We start from the raw sequence: 17,132 nt of genomic DNA on the forward strand, positions 1-17,132 counted from the left end.
TCCTAACAATACTCCAGTTTCCTCTTGCAAATGACCACTACCTCATCGTGTACAATCTTAATATGAGTATACTTCAACTATTTTGCCCTCAGAAACTGACAGTCTTTGGAGGGTCCAATTATCACATCCTTTCTTTCACTATTCTACGACCATCACTCTGAAGGAAAGAAACACCTAAGCTCAGCCAATCAAAGGAAAAAAAAAACATATTGTTTTTCATTTCTAGTAAGTGGTTAGGCAAGACTGTGGAATAATTCCTACTGATAGAAATTTGTTTATATCTGTTCTGAATTTAATTCTTTAAAATACTTTTCTGTCTTTAAAGGTCTATGTATCTTTCCAATTCTTTCAAACATATTACATTTTAACTTTAGTTACCCAGAGATGATTTCTCTCATTTTCCAAAGAAACTTAATTAACATAAGCTATCACCTTGATAGAAGGGGGAACAATGGCTTTAATAAATATAAAATTGGAAATCTAGGCAAGACATAACAGGGACCAAAAAAATGTAGAGCCTATAATGTTTAAATGAAGTGAATGCAAATAAATATATTAAGGAATAGAATTGATAGGATTTTGCAGTTAATTAAATGTGAAAAGTAAGGGAGAAAAAAGATTCAAGTCAGCCAGTTTCCTTGCCTGAGCAATGAGTTATGTGATACTGCTATCCCCTGAGCTAACAAACACAAGAAGTGGCACATATTTAAGGATTAAGATAAGGAATTTATGTTTAGACAAATCCATGTTGAAGAAGCCCATCAATAGTTAAATATTCTAGAGCAAAGGAAGATTCTGTAGGAAATGGATATCTAGGCATTTTAGGTTGGTAGGAGATAGATGTATCACTGAGCATACGACATAGAATGAAAACAGTATAAGGTTGAAGTTGAAGAGAGCCTGAATTTAAAAACAAACAGAGAAAGAAATCCCACAAAGAAAAGCTAAGAAAGAGCAACCATAAAGTTAGGCAGGTGGAAAAAAATGGGTCATGGAAATGAAGTAACAAGTAACAAGAAGAGAGCACAATCAAGAGTAACAAATGCAGAGAGATTCAGATAAAGGTTAAGGAGTGCTTATTGACTTTAATAGAGAAGAGATCATTGGTGACTCTATCCATTTGCAACTGACACAAAAATTCAATATGACAACTCTCAAATCAGTTGCTTAAAACAATAATCATTGATTCTCATTGATCTGTATGTTGCTGGAAGATCAGCTGATCTAGCCTGATCTCAGCTAAAGGCATGCATATATGCTCATTCTCTTCCTGGAACCATCAGGCTAGTCCAGAAATATTTTCATGGCAATAACAGAGGTCCGGAAGATAAACCCAATCATACAAGAACTTCCAAGCATTCAGTCTTATTAAACTCCATAGCATTTCATTGGCCAAAGCAAGTAATATGGCTGATTCCAAAATCAAAGGAAGGGGAACTATACCTCCTTCATAGGAACTCGAAAGTCACAGAGCAAAGACTTGGAAACAGGAGAGGTGTAGCATTAGGGCCAATAAAGCAACCTAATGTAGTCTGCCTTCCTAGGCACAATTATTCCTGTCCATCTCACAGGCAAAATACACTAAGCCTTATCTCAAGAACCACAAAATTTCCAGCCAATCATGCATTGATCTCTACCAGTATCTTGTGATCTACCAAGTTCAAATGTGATTCCCTTCATTTGAAGACATTATCTAAAAAGATAAATTACCTACCTCTGCAAACCAACATGCAATGGTGCAACAGGAGCAAGATAAGAGTGGTAAATGTTTTAATTTAAGAGAGAGAGAGAGACAGAGAGAGAAGTGATATAGCCATTTGAGCACTACAATTCTAAAATCACACTGCCAAAAAAGTTGCTGGTTTTCCTATTCTTAGAGTAGGGAGTGTTTCTTCATTAGACACTATTTCTGCTCTTTGGGAGTGGCTCCCAGTACATTGTTTTTTATGGCTCATTGTTCTCCATGGCTCTGACTTCTGAAACATCCTTTTCCATCACACCTCCCTGGCTACTAATGAGGAGAGCATTGTAAAATAGGGCATTTCTTATGGCTGAAAAACTTCCTGCCTGAAGAAAGTTGGAGGTCCAATGATCTTCATATATTTTGAATAGTCTCAGTATCTTTTTGTCTAGTATTTGAGTTCTCTAAAACATTTAGTAGCCTTTTATTAGATAGCTCTACTAGAACTGTCCTACAGCACTCAAAATGATGGAAATATACTTTATCTGTACTGTCCAATAAGGTAGCCACTAGCCATATGTGGCCACTGAGTAGTTAAAATGTAACTAGTATGAATGATGAAGCAAATATCTAATTGTAATGCATTTTAATAGCCACATGTGACTAGTGGCTACCATGTAGGACAAAATTGCTAAGACTTAATTATGTATTTGGGGCACATAGGTTGCTGTGGGGCATAGCCTTAACCTTCCTAAAAGCTCGAGTCCAACTGAGAGAGTCTAAAAGGTACTATAACCTAAATTGTTCAGAGGTATTACCAAAGTCTTATAATCTCTGACTACAGACTTATAGTCATAAACTTTAGTTGGTCTTTATTTGGAGACCTTGTACATGTAAGCTATACTCAGATTTCATCTTTACCCTCAGGATTTATCAGAACTGAAGATTCTTTTGTTGCCTAGAAAGGTTAGAGATAAGAACCTTTTATTTCCCAACCCAGCAGGTCATGGACCTTATGTTCCCTCTAAATTTTGCTTACAATCTACTCACTACTTTCCTAAGCTCATATCTTTTTAAAAGTAGCATATCAAACACAAGTAAAAGAAAACAGAATATACTTTCAACATTTTGCCTAGAGTTCTACTTGCCCAAGTGCAAACATTCAAATACATTTTCTATCTTCATAGTTATTATAACAATTTTACTAATTTCATCACTACGTAATATAGGTTGTCATTTATGTAGCCTCCTCTAATTGTTTCCTTATCACTGACTTGCTAGTCCCAAGACTCATGTCACATTTAAGCATTTTAATATTTAATACAATTTTAAGCATGTAATATGCCAGCACCCCACTTTTAAGTAGGAATCTTTGTATCAGTTAGCTGCCAGTTTAAAAAGATACAGAATGAACCATGTAATATTTCAGCAGCTTAAACAACAATAATTTATTTTCAGGAAATCTAGCTTTGATGTGCATCAACTGATATAGGTCAGGAACAGTGTGGATGACTCGGACCTGCTCCATGTGCCTTTCATCCTCTTCCTGGTATCAGTAGGTTAGCCCTGGAAAGCTATTCTCATGGAAATATAAAGGCATGAGGTAAGCCCAATCTCAGAGAAATTTTTAGGATTTTTATTGCCATATGCCTCCTAATATCATACCAGACAAAGCAAACCACATAGCCAAACTCAAGTCAAAGGGCAGGGAAATATATCTCTTTAGTGATAGTAACCGCAAAGCCACGTGGCAAAGAGTGTAGATACAGAATGCGTGAAGAATCAGAACCATTAATGCAATTTAACATAGTAACTTTACTAAGAAAAGTAGGTTGAGCTTAAAGATCATAGATTGTAAGAGACTGAAGAGTAAATGGAAGAGATTGGAGACAAGAAAAGTAGATGACATACTTCATAGACCCATGGATTATGAGGGGTATAAGGAAACATGAGGGCAATTTAGTGAAACTTCCAAACTGAGGCTTAATTTCTTTCTATAAGAGCCTCAGAAAGTAATCTGCATGTCACTTTTTAGATGCTTGGATTGACAAGGAAATTGAACCATTCCTGCTTACTATTCTTTAAATTCTGAGAAATCTACACTCCTCATCTTCATGATAATTTCTTGAAACTGTTCATGAAATAACTCAGGGGATAATGAAATAATTCTACTAGTATGTGTCTGTCACCACTTGGTATTAATTCTGCTCTTTCTGGCAATGCAGAATAAGATGATTCCTTCATTTGTAGGATAGCACTCCAAATATTTGAAATCAACCATAATGCTCTGTACTCCTAAAAAGGTTTCACCTTCAACCTCTTCTCATACAACATAATATTGAGTAAACTTATCTGATTTGTGTTTGGGGGTATTCCAAATTTACTATAATAGCACAGCTAATTATCTAGTTTGATAAGAAGTTTTTCTTATTGGAACATGCTACAATTGTAATGATTGGCACATTAGCAAATTGATCCACTCATGAGGCACTTGATGAAGGTTGGTTAATTTGGTTTTGATGGTGAAATGCTGGTGTTATATAAATGGATTATTTTGCATAAAGGATTATTCTCTGAATCTTCTTTGGAAGTAAATACTCCTAGAACACAAATAATTATTTTTTCCTTGCTAGACTTCAATAAAAGCATTAAAAATATGTTCACCCAATCAGTAGGTGACATTGAGTACAGCTGGCTGTAACTCAGGGTACCAAGGATAATTCAAATAAATATTTAATTAATTAGAGAAATAGTCCATCAGAGAAAAGATAAAATGCACTATGGATAATTGTTAGCTTCTGTACGAAAGGGCTAAAACCATCACAGGAAGAAAAGTCAGAAACTCTGGTTAGGCAGAGGTACAGCGTAAAAGATAGGGGTATCAAAGTGGTAACAAGCTAAAAGAGAATCAGTGCTGTTTGGTTGCTTAATATTTTTAATTATTAATTAATTGTAATGGATAATAACTGATAATAAGTAATAATATTGATGAAATAAATATAATAAAGGAACTTTAAATAATAAAGCTGACTTGTAGACCGGCAGAAATTAGAGATGAAGTTGCAGGCAATATTATTACCTTGGCGTTCATATTTGATGTCGATGCTTGCTTTCATTTATGTTATGGCTGCCTATTCAGCTGGATAAGGTTTTTAGGAAAACTGAGCTATATTGTTCAATTTTCCACAAATTATCTAAATATGTCCATTTGTATTTTAAAAATATAGGATAGATTCATAGAGGAGAAAGAGATGAGAATCAGATCCTATTTTTTAATGTTCTAAAAAGAAAAAAAAATAATAATTCAAGATTGCTTTCCAAAGCAAGGCTCTTTTCAGATTCCCATTAGTGTCTGCATGGGATTCAGCCAATGGAATATTTAATATTAATTTTATTTCTTAAGAGGGCTATGGATTTTTTTTTTCATAAGGAAACAGTGCAAGTGTGAAGACGCTAGCTACATTTGATACATTTTTCCTGCAAGAAGGTATCTAGTGCCAGTAAATGGCTGATATGAGCTGCCTTCATTTCTGAGAAACAGGAGAGATGCCCTAGCCCAAAGCCTTCATATTCTGGATGTTGCTTCATCTAATGTTTAATCCAACTGAGGCCTTATTATTAACACTCATCACGTTTTGGTTTTCTTTATTTATGCTAATTTATTCCATAGCCTGTTGTTCCTCATCTTTTCAAAATAGATTATTTCCAGTGGACTGATAAGGGTAAAATAAAGGGATTAAAAGCCGGTTATCACATGTCTCAGGCCACACAAGGTGATGGTGAGGAATAGCCATTTCCTAGAAGTACAACACAATGAGTCTGTGGCATGAGCATACTTGACATTTTATGAATGTCCTATTCTCAAGTAACCCCAAAGACCCCTAACTAGTAATCTATAATTATTCTTCCAGAGATGTAAATTTAAATCATGGGCTTTGTGAAGCTGGTAAGAAAAAAGCAAGTCATTTACTAGTAGGTCCATCAAGACTCTACCCAGTATATGCTCTAGAGAATATGTTTAATACGGAAAAAGAATGCATATTTGTGTATTTATAACATTGACCAGTTAAAAGTACCAGGATTAATAGGTTTATCTGACTAATATTTATTAAGGGCCTATTATGGGCTAGAAGGCTAGGTTTACTACGATGTGCAAAACTGGCATGATCTCTGGCATTCTATTATTGATAAGAATAGGTAATACCTACTGAATGCCTATAATATGCCAGGCACCATGCTAAATATTTTATTCACAGTAATTATTTATCCTCAGAGCAATTCAGTGAGTCAGGCCCCCATTATTTTATTTTATTATTTTTTTTTTAATGTTTATTTACTTTTAAGAGGGACAGAGCAAGAACAGGGGAGGGGCAGAGAGAGAAGGAGACACAGAATCTGAAGCAGACTCCAGGTTCTGAGCTTTCAGCACAGAGCCTGACGTGGGGCTTGAACCCACGAACCATGAGATCCTGACCTGAGCTGAAGTCGGATGCTCAACTGACCGAGCCACCCAGGTGCCCCAGATTCCCATTACTTTAAACATGAGGAAACTGAGGCCCAGAATAAATAATTTGTCCCAAATCACTCATCTAGAAAATGGCAAACTGAAGATCTGAATCAAGTTAGATTGGCTTAGAAAATACCCTTAGTCACTTGAGATCCAAGGGTCACTCTACTCCTCCTGGACCTTAATTCAAAACGTACAACCTTAGGACACACATATTTAACTCTGATTTATCACTAGGAAATAAAATTCCAATACTCCTACTGTCACCATTTATTAAGTGAACCTCTATTATGTGTCCAGGCAATGTGCAAGACCTTAAAAATAATCCCTAATCTTCAAATAAACAAAAAAAGCATATAGTTTTAATCCTATTTTATAGAATGGAAATCTGAAGCTTAGAGAGGCTGAATGATGAGTTAATGGCTAATATGTTGAAGTGGAGACAGAATAAGAACCTAGGTCTGTTTGTCCAAAGTCTCTATTCTACTCAGATCCAGTGATTCTTAACAATAAAATAAACTTACCCATCTAGGCTAAATTGAGGCAATGTCAGGGTAGACTACTTAGATAAAACATACTCATAAAATTCTTATTTTTTTTTAATTATTAAAGTATAATTAACAATTTATATTTGTTTCAGGTGTACAACATATTGATCACAGAATTCTATACGTTACTCAGTGCTTACCACAATACACTTAGTTACCATTGTATTGTCACCATACAATGTTGTTACAATATTATTGACTATATCCCTTATGCTGTCCTATTCATTTTCAAAACTTATTTATTTTATAATTGGAAGATTGTACCTCTTAATCCCCTCTATCTGTTTCACCCATCCCCCACCCACCAACCTCCCCTCTGGCAACCACCAGTTTTTGTTCTCTATATTTAAGAGTCTGTTTTATCATTTGGCTTTTATATTCAACATATAAGTGAAATCAATGGTATTTGCCTTTCTCTGCTTTATTTCACTTAGCATAACACCCTCTATGTCCATCCATGTCATTGCAAATGGCAAGATCTCATTCTTTTTTATGGCTGAGAAGTACATCATTGTACCACATCTTCCTATCCATTTATCTACCAATTAACACTTGTGTTTCTTCCATATCTTGGCTATTATAAATAATGCTGCAATAAACAGAGTGCCTATATCTTTTAGAATTAATGTTTTTCTTTTGGGGGGAGTAATATCTAGTGGCAGAATTACTGGATCATATAGTACTTCTATTTTTAATTTTGGGAAGAACTTCCATACTGTTCCCCACAGTGTTTTGAACTATGAAATTATTTATAGAAAACCTGATCTCTAACTGTCTGCAGTGGAACCAAGAAATGTCTCAGCTTTTGACAAAAGAATACACCAGCAAGTGATTCAGTCACAGGCAATGGAGATACAGCAGTGAAAAAAAAAAAAAAAAAAGACAAAATTCCTGCACCTGTGGAACTTAAGTTCTAATGGGAAGACAGATAGTACCTAAAATATATAATATGCTAGAAGATAAATGCTGTGGAGAAAGCAAGAAAGTGGCGTAGGGAATCCCAGAGGTATGGGGGAAGGTTGCAATACAAATAAGATGGTCTCCAAAGGTTTCACCAAGAAGAAGGGATCAAACTACCCAGCTAGAGAAAGAGTATTCCGGGCAAAGGAAACAGCAATGACTGCTTTTCTGAGGGAAGAATGCCTGGCCAACTTCAGGAGCAAAGCTAGCAAATTTCGAAGAAAGGTAGGAAGGGGGATCTAGGTAGAAGATAACTCAGAGAGATAAGGTAGGCCACATAATGAGATATAAACAAGATTGTTAAGACCTTGACTTTCATCTCTTACATGATGTTACTTCATTTTTAATTTTTTTTACATTTATTTATTTATTTTTGAGAGACAGAGACAGAGGACAAGTGGGGGAAGGGCAAAGAGAGAAGAAGACACAGAATCTGAAGCAGGCTCCAGGCTCTAAGCTGTCAGCACAGAGCCCCCACATGGTGCTTGAACTCACAAACAGTGAGATCGTGATCTAAGCTGAAGTCAGACACTTAACCGACAGAGCCACCCAGGCGCCCCTTACTTAATTTTTAACAGATCATCATCTTTGCTTGGCTGAGAATAGCCTAAAAAGAAACAAGGATGGAAAAAGACTACTGGAGAAAATAAGCAAGAGATGATGGTAGAATGGACTAAGAATAAAAGCAGAGAAGTTGCTGAGAAGTCATCAGATTTGGGACATTATTTTGAAGGTAGACAAAGTTGAACGTCACAGAGGGTCATACCAAGCAGATGGAGTTATTACTAAGTGTGCTGGAAGGACTGTAGAAACTAGGCTAAGAGTTTTGTTTTGGACATGATAACATTGACATATCTGTTGGACATCTGAGTGGATGAATTGGTATTTTGATTTATGAGCCTGGAGGTGGAAGAGGTCTGGAATATAGATTTAAATTTTGGAATTAGATCATATTTGAAACCACAAGATGGATGGTACTACCAAGGAAGAGGTTCAAATATGAAATGGGCCCAAATACTGGTTCCAGGAAAGTCCACATTAAGAAGTAAGGTAGATGAATAGAAACACAAGGTGCATGAGATAAAAAAATCAACAGGGTGAGCTGGTTTTAGGTGTAGGAGTTAGTTTTTGTTTTGAATAATGAAATTATTCAAGGAAGTTTAAAGACGAAAATGAATTATTAAGGATACCATGGAATTACAAAAAAAAAAAAAAAAAAAAAAGACTAAACAACTAAGTTTTAGAGAAGGTGGAGAAAGACACTCCCAGAGAATACATTAGGAGGTTTAAGGGCTTTCCATCAAAAACCATACCAGTTGTATAGTTCAACTCCCAACTTTCCTTCAGAGACCACACTTCCAAAATCCTCAGTAAGGCTCAGCATACCTCAAGTATTTATCTCCTCTCCAATCAGTGGCCAAGTCCACACTGAACAAGCATGGTTATCAGGAAAATGCTGTCAGCTTCCAAAGAAAGGGAATTATAAATGTGGTAAAAATTTTAAGAGCACTTGAAATATTACGTTTTCATTGACATGTTGGTTTAGATATTTCTATTAGCATTTTTTGAAAAAGTTTTTTTGGGGGTGCCTAGGTGGCTCAGTCGATTGGGTGTCCGACTTCAGCTTGGGTCATGATATTATTGTTCATGAGTTCGAGCCCCACGTCAGGTTCTGTGCTGACAGCTCAGAACTTGGAACCTGACTCAGATTCTGTGTCTCCCTCTCTCTGTGCCCCTTCCTCACTTGTGCTCTGTCCCTCTTTCTCTCTCAAAAATAAATAAACATCTCAAAAAATTAAAAATAAGTAATTTTTTAATGTTTATTTATCTTCCAGGGATAGAGAAAGACAGAGTGTGAGTGGGGAGGGGCAGAGAGAGAAGGAGACACAGAATCCAAAGCAGGCTCTAGGGTCTGAGTAGTCAGCACCACGGAATCATGACCTGAGCCAAAGTTGGAGGCTTAACTGACTGAGCTATCCAGTTGCCCCTCAATTAGCATTTTTTTGTGGCTCTCACTATAATAAACTTTCTTATTACTAGTCCAAGGATAAACAATTCAGTGTTTTGACTTAATGAGATTTCCCTTTAGTGTCTCTGGACAATTTTATATCGACGTGACAACAGCACATTGGACCATTTTAGCCTCTTAAATACCTGATTTTACTTAAGCTATATGGCTTCCTGGACCCCTTTTTCATTTAGTTCACCCGCTAAATATATTAAGGTTGCTCAATTTTAAAGACAAAACATTGGTCTTTACTATCTAGACCTGTTAAAACATAAATATGCAGTATGAAAAAGTGGAAAATACTAGTCTACAAATCTAAAGCTTAAATTTTATTCTTGGTTTTGCCACCAACCAGCCATGAACCCCTTCTCAAAATATTTGACATTTTTTAAAGTTTATTTATTTATTTTGACAGAGAGAGAGAGCAAGCACGAGGGAGGGACAGACAGGGAGAGAGAGAGAATCCCAGGCAGGCTCTGTACTGTTGGCGTGGAGATCAACATGGGGCTCGAACTCACGACCATGAAGACATGACCTGAGTCAAGATCAAGTGTCTGAAGATGCTTAACTGACTGCACCACCCAGGCACCCCTTAAATTTTAAATCTCAGTTTTCTCATCTCTATGGACAATGGTAGATTTCAGAAACGGCAAATTGTTTCATGTTCATCCTAACTTCAGGCGATTTTGTGTTGACAAGAACTCCGAGGTCATATATAAGATATGATGAAAAGAGAACATTAACTTAGTCAATTAATGAAGTCTACTAGCCTGGGAAGTTATTTTGCCGAGTACTTTCCATGAAGGAACCAGATGCTTCCTCATTCAAAATACTCTTATTTTGTATGTGCCCGTGCTCAGCACTGCGTGGGGCAAGGAGGAATATCAAGATGGGTTAATAAGGTACAATCCCTTGTGCAGGTAAAACTCATTTTCTAGCTAGTGTGGTAAGAATTATAAGAAATTATTTCTGAAGTTTATTCAAGTTCCAAAACTGCACAGCTTCCTGATTTCTTTGCAGGTAAAAAAAAAAAAAAAATAGATAATACAGAGAAATGCTTTAACCCATTCTTTACTTATTTTACATTTCATTACCTCCTATATACACAGGCAGAGCGGCACACAGACAGACAGCCTCACGGGTAGGTGGTATCTCTGTAGGCAATGCCATGCAACATCACACAGCAAAAACAATCAACACAGCACTGTTGCCCCCGGCTCGTGGGAGAAAGCCTCTGCTCTCACTGTCCATATCACTGGCACAGGACATGAGAAAATAACTCTAAAATTGCTACCTTTCCACACTGGATATGACCGCCACTGAAGCTAACAGCCTAGAATGCATTTGGCAGAATTCCTGTTACTGTATGTCTAGTTTCTTATTCAAGGTTGAAGGTGGGCCTAAGGATGGTAGGAGTTGGGGAGGGGGGTGGGTGAGGAGGCATAAAGAGTTTGTACACTAGCTGTAAGGAGAATGGCATGTTCAGTTTCCATAGTGGGCTTTCATTACCTGGGAGAATCCCAAAACTTCCCTATTCCTGACTCCTACTCTATCAACATTTACCTGTCTGGGTTGTAGTCTCAGCTATATTTTTCTTGTTAATCAAAGTGATATCCTTTATATATCAATTCCATTTGAAAATAGTTAGCATGAGTCAGGATACTCAAATCTGATCACTTCTTATGAACTCAATTTTTTTCAATTGTATTTAAGCATGTGTTGCCCAAGCTCTGATGTATAGCAACTTTATCAGGGAAAAATACTACCTTATGAGATCACTTGGCAGTCACCCAGCTTGACTTCTAGTAACACCTCTGTATCTCTGCTGGAGAATGTTTTGTTGTTGTTGTTGTTTTCTTCTTCAGACTTCAAAAATAGGTGTCAGTGCCATTGAATGAAACCAGCTAGAGCCATTGACATACTTGCTATCTCACAAATTGGAAAGGGGGTAAAAACTATAAAGGAAGTACTTGACAGATTTACCTACCTACCTACCTACCTGCAGACCTGTATGCCATGAGAAGCACTTTATTCCCTCATAAATAGCATGATTTAGGTTCCTCAATGCAGTCTTTCTCCCACCTGTCTCCTCCAAGTATCCCAGTATCTGTTGTCTCTGCCTTCAATTTAGTTGGTAGGTAGTTGCCAAAATATTCTAAAGTACTGCTTCAAACATTCCAATATTCCGAACTGAAACTTCCCTGTGGTCCTTCCTTCACCTAACAAATTAGGTAAAACTTCTCAGACTGGTATGTAAGATCTTTTACAACCTGACCCCTACCACTACCCCGACAATGCTCTCCAGCACTTCTCTCTTATTCTTCCTCCTGCAAGTCCCCACCTTTCCCCTCCTTTACCCAGAATGCTCTCTCCACCACTCCTGTTTAACCCTCAATCATTCTAGTTCCTACGAGAATGTTTCAAATGGACTTTCCTTACCTTCTCAACTAGACTTTCATTGCGTCCACTTTTAAATCATCATAGACATGTATACTTTTATAATTATTACAACTTACATATACAAATGTATGGATTCTAGGTGTTCAGATTAGTGAGTTTTGACGCAGGCAACCATAACCCCAACTGGGCTATAGAATGTTTCCACCACACCAGACAATTCCCTTGTGTCCCTTTCCAGCAAATTCTTCTGCCTCAGAGGCAGTCACTGTTAGGACTTCTATCATCATAACTTTTCCTTCTAGAATTTCATACAAACAGAAGCATACAGTCTGTACTCTGTTACGTCCGTTTGTTTTTTTTTTTTTCTTTTCTCACCTAGTGTATTTCTGAGATTCTATTATTTGGTATAACAATAAATTGTTTTTTTTATTGCTTAGTAGTATTCCATTGTATGAGTATTCCACAATTAATTTACCTTCATGTGTGTATGTCTTTTTTGTTCTTTCAAGTTTCTATTTAAATTCCAGTGTTTTCATTTATTTATGCATTACCTTAATTCATCAAAAAGTGAGGCATGACATTTTCACCTTTCTTACAAACCATTACAATGATTTTGTGACTTGTGTTATTTTCTCCCTGTATTATATTCTCTGTGAAAAAAAGATGAGAGGAAAGGCATTTCATTTATTCCTTCTGTATTCTAAGTGCCATGATAAGCTACCTCATTTGATCAACACCACAGAAATGAAGTAGATATTATCTTATTTTACAAATGAGAATACTGAGACTCTAAGACATTAAGTGTCCTGCCTTGGTTTACACATAAAGAGGAAGTAGAACTTTAACTTTGGATACTCCTGGCTCTAAAGCATTTACATTTATTTCTGTGTCATGCTTTGTATCCTGTGAAAATCCTACAGCTGGGGTGCCTCATGTACTTCTATATGAGGGAAAGATTTCATATTTTGTGAACATCTTTATGGGGATTCAGTAAGATGCATTATGTTAGGCAAATAATAAGTAAAATAAAAATACACAAGGGACAGAAATGATAAGGTGTCCTCACTAACCATCACTACCCAGTTGGTAGTGGGTACCCAGTTGGACTGTCAGTTTTCCCAGAAAAGCAGTAGATACCTGTTCTCCCCACAGTATCCTTGGATGCTATTGACATTACTGTTATTTTAGCTATTCCCCAGATCCATATACTGGATATTTGATAATTTTGAATCCTTCTTCAGTGTCATCTTTTCCAGATACACTTGTCTAAGATAGTAGAAATAATACAAACTTAGGATATGAACACCTATGTAAAATTTCATTTGCATCTACTATCTCTGTGAACTTAAATAAATCACTTAACCTTTCTAAGACTAATTTCCTTATTTTTAAAATGACTATAATAACATTTACTTCTCAGTACTGTTGGAAGAATCTGTGCAAATTTGTATGGACTTAGCACAATGTCTGGCATGTGGTCAATAAATATTTCCTGTGATTACTACTGTGATCCAAAAAACCAACATTCTTTATTATTCTGATCATTGTTGCCCTGTAAACATCATCTGGATTCTCTGTTTACAAAGAAAAATCAACCCGCAATGAACATACACAAAATAATTTAAACATTACAGATGAAGACATATGAGACATAGACTTACAGGAAGGAAAGATCAGGACCTTGTTGGAAGGAATGCACTCCAAGAGAGAATTTTTGAGAAGTTAAGTGTGTGGACTGTGGAGCCACCACCTGTATTAGAATCCTGGCTCCAATTTAATTAATTGTGTGATCAGGGCCAAGTCATTTAACCCTGTTTATGGTCTTAATGTGCAAAATAGACCTGATAATAATGGAATCTCTTCATAGGGCTTTTGAGAATGAAATGAAATATAATGTATGTAACATACATACATTACCTGATTACCTGGCACTGAATCATCAATAATTTATTTTTTATGATAATAATCATTATTGTTATCAGTACAATTAGTTTATGAGTGAGGGTCTGCCTGAGCCAACATTTAAAATGGTAACTGGGAGAGCATCTGTCTGGTTTTCCCTGGAGGATATGCTTTCATGTTTCTTCCACAGGAGCTGGTCTTTCCTGCCAGAAATTCACAGGGCAAATGAATTACCTATCCTGTTAACAGGAAAAAAATAGTTGTTTTCCACAGGGAGTTGAGCTGATTTCCCACTTAGAAAACCACAGTGGCTGGACAGTACCACGGTTATAGAAGCAATGAGCAGTGTGCTGCCCAGGTATTAAGGGTGAAAACAAGTGTATTTTCATGACAAGGCACTGAGTAAAAACTCAAAGTCTGTAAGTGTTCACAATTAGCAAGAATCGCCAAGGAACTCACACAAGGAACATGACAGTAAAATAGAAGCTTTGTAGAAGAGAAGACTGCTATCTGGGGCCTCTGATTCCCTGCAGAATCAAGGTTGGCCCACTTACTGAGCTCTTGAGAAGACAGAGTCTGTACTCCACCTGTCTGATATACATGTAATTAACTAGTAGCAAAGACCTGATTTAATGGTTAATGAATTCTGTAGCAGATCACAAATATAGTAAAGTTTTTCCCCCAGTTGATTTCTTTGAATATAAATGCAAATGATAAATTCCATTTAAATGCTGTTGAGCTGCAAACATTCATTTGTCCAGGTAATTGTTAAACAAACTAAGTTATAAAGTTATCTAAGTGATCACTAAGAAATAAACTTTGAGAATAAAGGGGCGCCTGGGTGGCGCAGTCGGTTAAGCGTCCGACTTCAGCCAGGTCACGATCTCGCGGTCCGTGAGTTCGAGCCCCGCGTCGGGATCTGGGCTGATGGCTCGGAGCCTGGAGCCTGTTTCCGATTCTGTGTCTCCCTCTCTCTCTGCCCCTCCCCCGTTCGTGCTCTGTCTCTCTCTGTCCCAAAAATAAAATAGATAATGACATTTTAGGATATACTGCAAAGACTTCAGTCATAGGAACTTTGAAAGGAATGTACCTGGACAGTGTTTTTCTAAACTAAAGACTCAAAAAAATAAATAAAGGAATAGGCAGACTCTCAAAATGTAAACACTGTTTTAGTTAAAAACTAGGAGTAAGAAGAGTATCCCCTCTCATAACTAATGTGTTGTACATCCTGGTAGCAACCCCTGAGAGGTCTCCTTGACATTATAATGCTCTGTCGAGCCGCAAGACAAGAGCCATTACTTCAAGCCATGAGGAGTAGTGCCCAGCTCTGGCTCCCTAAGAAAGGGCAAACTTGCTGGAGTACTACCTAAGAAAGGGTCCTTGTAAGAAAAGCCTCCAAACCAGAGTGAAACAGGAGAGCTGCTTATGGAAATAGCCCATGACCATGTTAAAAAGGAGATTATGAAACATGAAATGCTAAGACTGTACCAAAGAAACAAAACAAAACAAAACAAAAAACACTTAAATATCAAAGATTTATCTTAAAAAAAAAAAGAAACAAGCAGTGATAACAAGACAGGGAAAAGTGAAATGAGCTGCAATGAGAATCAGGCCTAAGGCATCAAAGTGCTCGAGTTCATTCATTCAAAAAATGTTTTCGAGCATGTGCCAGGGTTAAATTGGGGTCCAAGACAAGCAAGGACACTGTACGAAACCTGCATTCTAATGGATAAACATAGACAACAAATGAGAAAATAAAATTATCTCAGATGAAGATAAACATTAGAAGTGAAATAAAAAGAATAATGTGATTCATATGATAATAAGCAGGGGACCATCAGAATAGATGGTCATGGGAAGCTTCATTGAACAGAAAATGTTTAAGTTGAGAACTAAATGATGAGCAAGTCAGCTATGGGAAGATGTACAGAAGGGTGTTCCATGCAGAGAAAAAGCAAACACAAGGACCATAAAGTGAGAAGGAGATTCCATATTCAAGGAAAAAAAAAAAAAAACAAACAAAAAACAACAACAAAAAAAAAAAAAAAAAAAAAGATGACAATGTACCCAAAGAAGGGTACTGGGCAGAAGCTTGGAAAGGAAGGTAAGACATTCAGATTTTACTTATTCTTACTGGGATGGGAAGTCACTGGAGCATTTCAAGAAAGGAAAAGACGTAATTTAATTTGCATTAAAAAAAATTATGATTACGTATGTGGCAATGCATTTTAATGTGGCAAGGTGGAAACCAGAAGGCCAGTCGGGAGGCTCCTCCAGGATTCTTAGGCAAGTAAAATCGTATCTTGAAGTGGCAGATATGCAAAGAAGTGGACAGTTTGGAGATATGCTTTAGAAACAGACATCGTTGACAGATTAGATGTAAGTGTGATAAATAGGAAAAAAATCACCAAGATTCTTTTGTTTAGGGCTTGCATAACAAGGCGTTACCATTTGCTCTAACAGAGAAGACTGGAGGAGAGACAGGTATAGGCAGAGAGGAAAATGAAGAGTTTGTTTTGGCCATCCCAGTAGAGGTAACAAGTTAGTGGTCAGATATACATATTTATAACTGAGGAACAGGTCAGAACAGAGAATCTTTTAATTGGGAAGTCAACAGCTCACAGAATGATAGTTAACACCACTAGGACAGACAAGATCACCTAGGAAAAAGAGTGTATTTAGGGAAAAGTGGAAGAATCTAGTGCTAAGCCAAGAGGAAAACCAATAGTTAAAGGCTGAACTGAAGAGGAGATCGCAAAGGAATCTGAAAAGGTGCCATCAAGTGAGTTATAAGGAAAATCAGTAATTGTGGTAGCAGAGTAGTAAGGAAAAACAGTGTTTGAGGAAGCATACTGTAGTCATTAGGTCAAAACTTGCTGAGAGGTAAAGCAGCCGAAAAATGCCATTAGATTTGGTGATGTGGATCGGTAGCTTTCCAAAGATGACTCAGCAAGAGGAGGAGAACAATGAGGCAGGGGATGAAGCCCAACCAGAAAGTGCTGAGGAGAGAACGGGACATGAGGAAGTGAAGATATAAATAATTTATTAGTTTTGGAGAACAGAGGAGAACAGAGAGAGTAGGATCTAGAGGGAGACCTGTCAAAAGAGCTCTTGGTTGGTTTGCAT

Source organism: Panthera onca, chromosome D1 (assembly GCF_046562875.1).
Source record: "Panthera onca isolate mPanOnc1 chromosome D1, mPanOnc1 haplotype 2, whole genome shotgun sequence".
NCBI lineage: Eukaryota > Metazoa > Chordata > Mammalia > Carnivora > Felidae > Panthera > Panthera onca.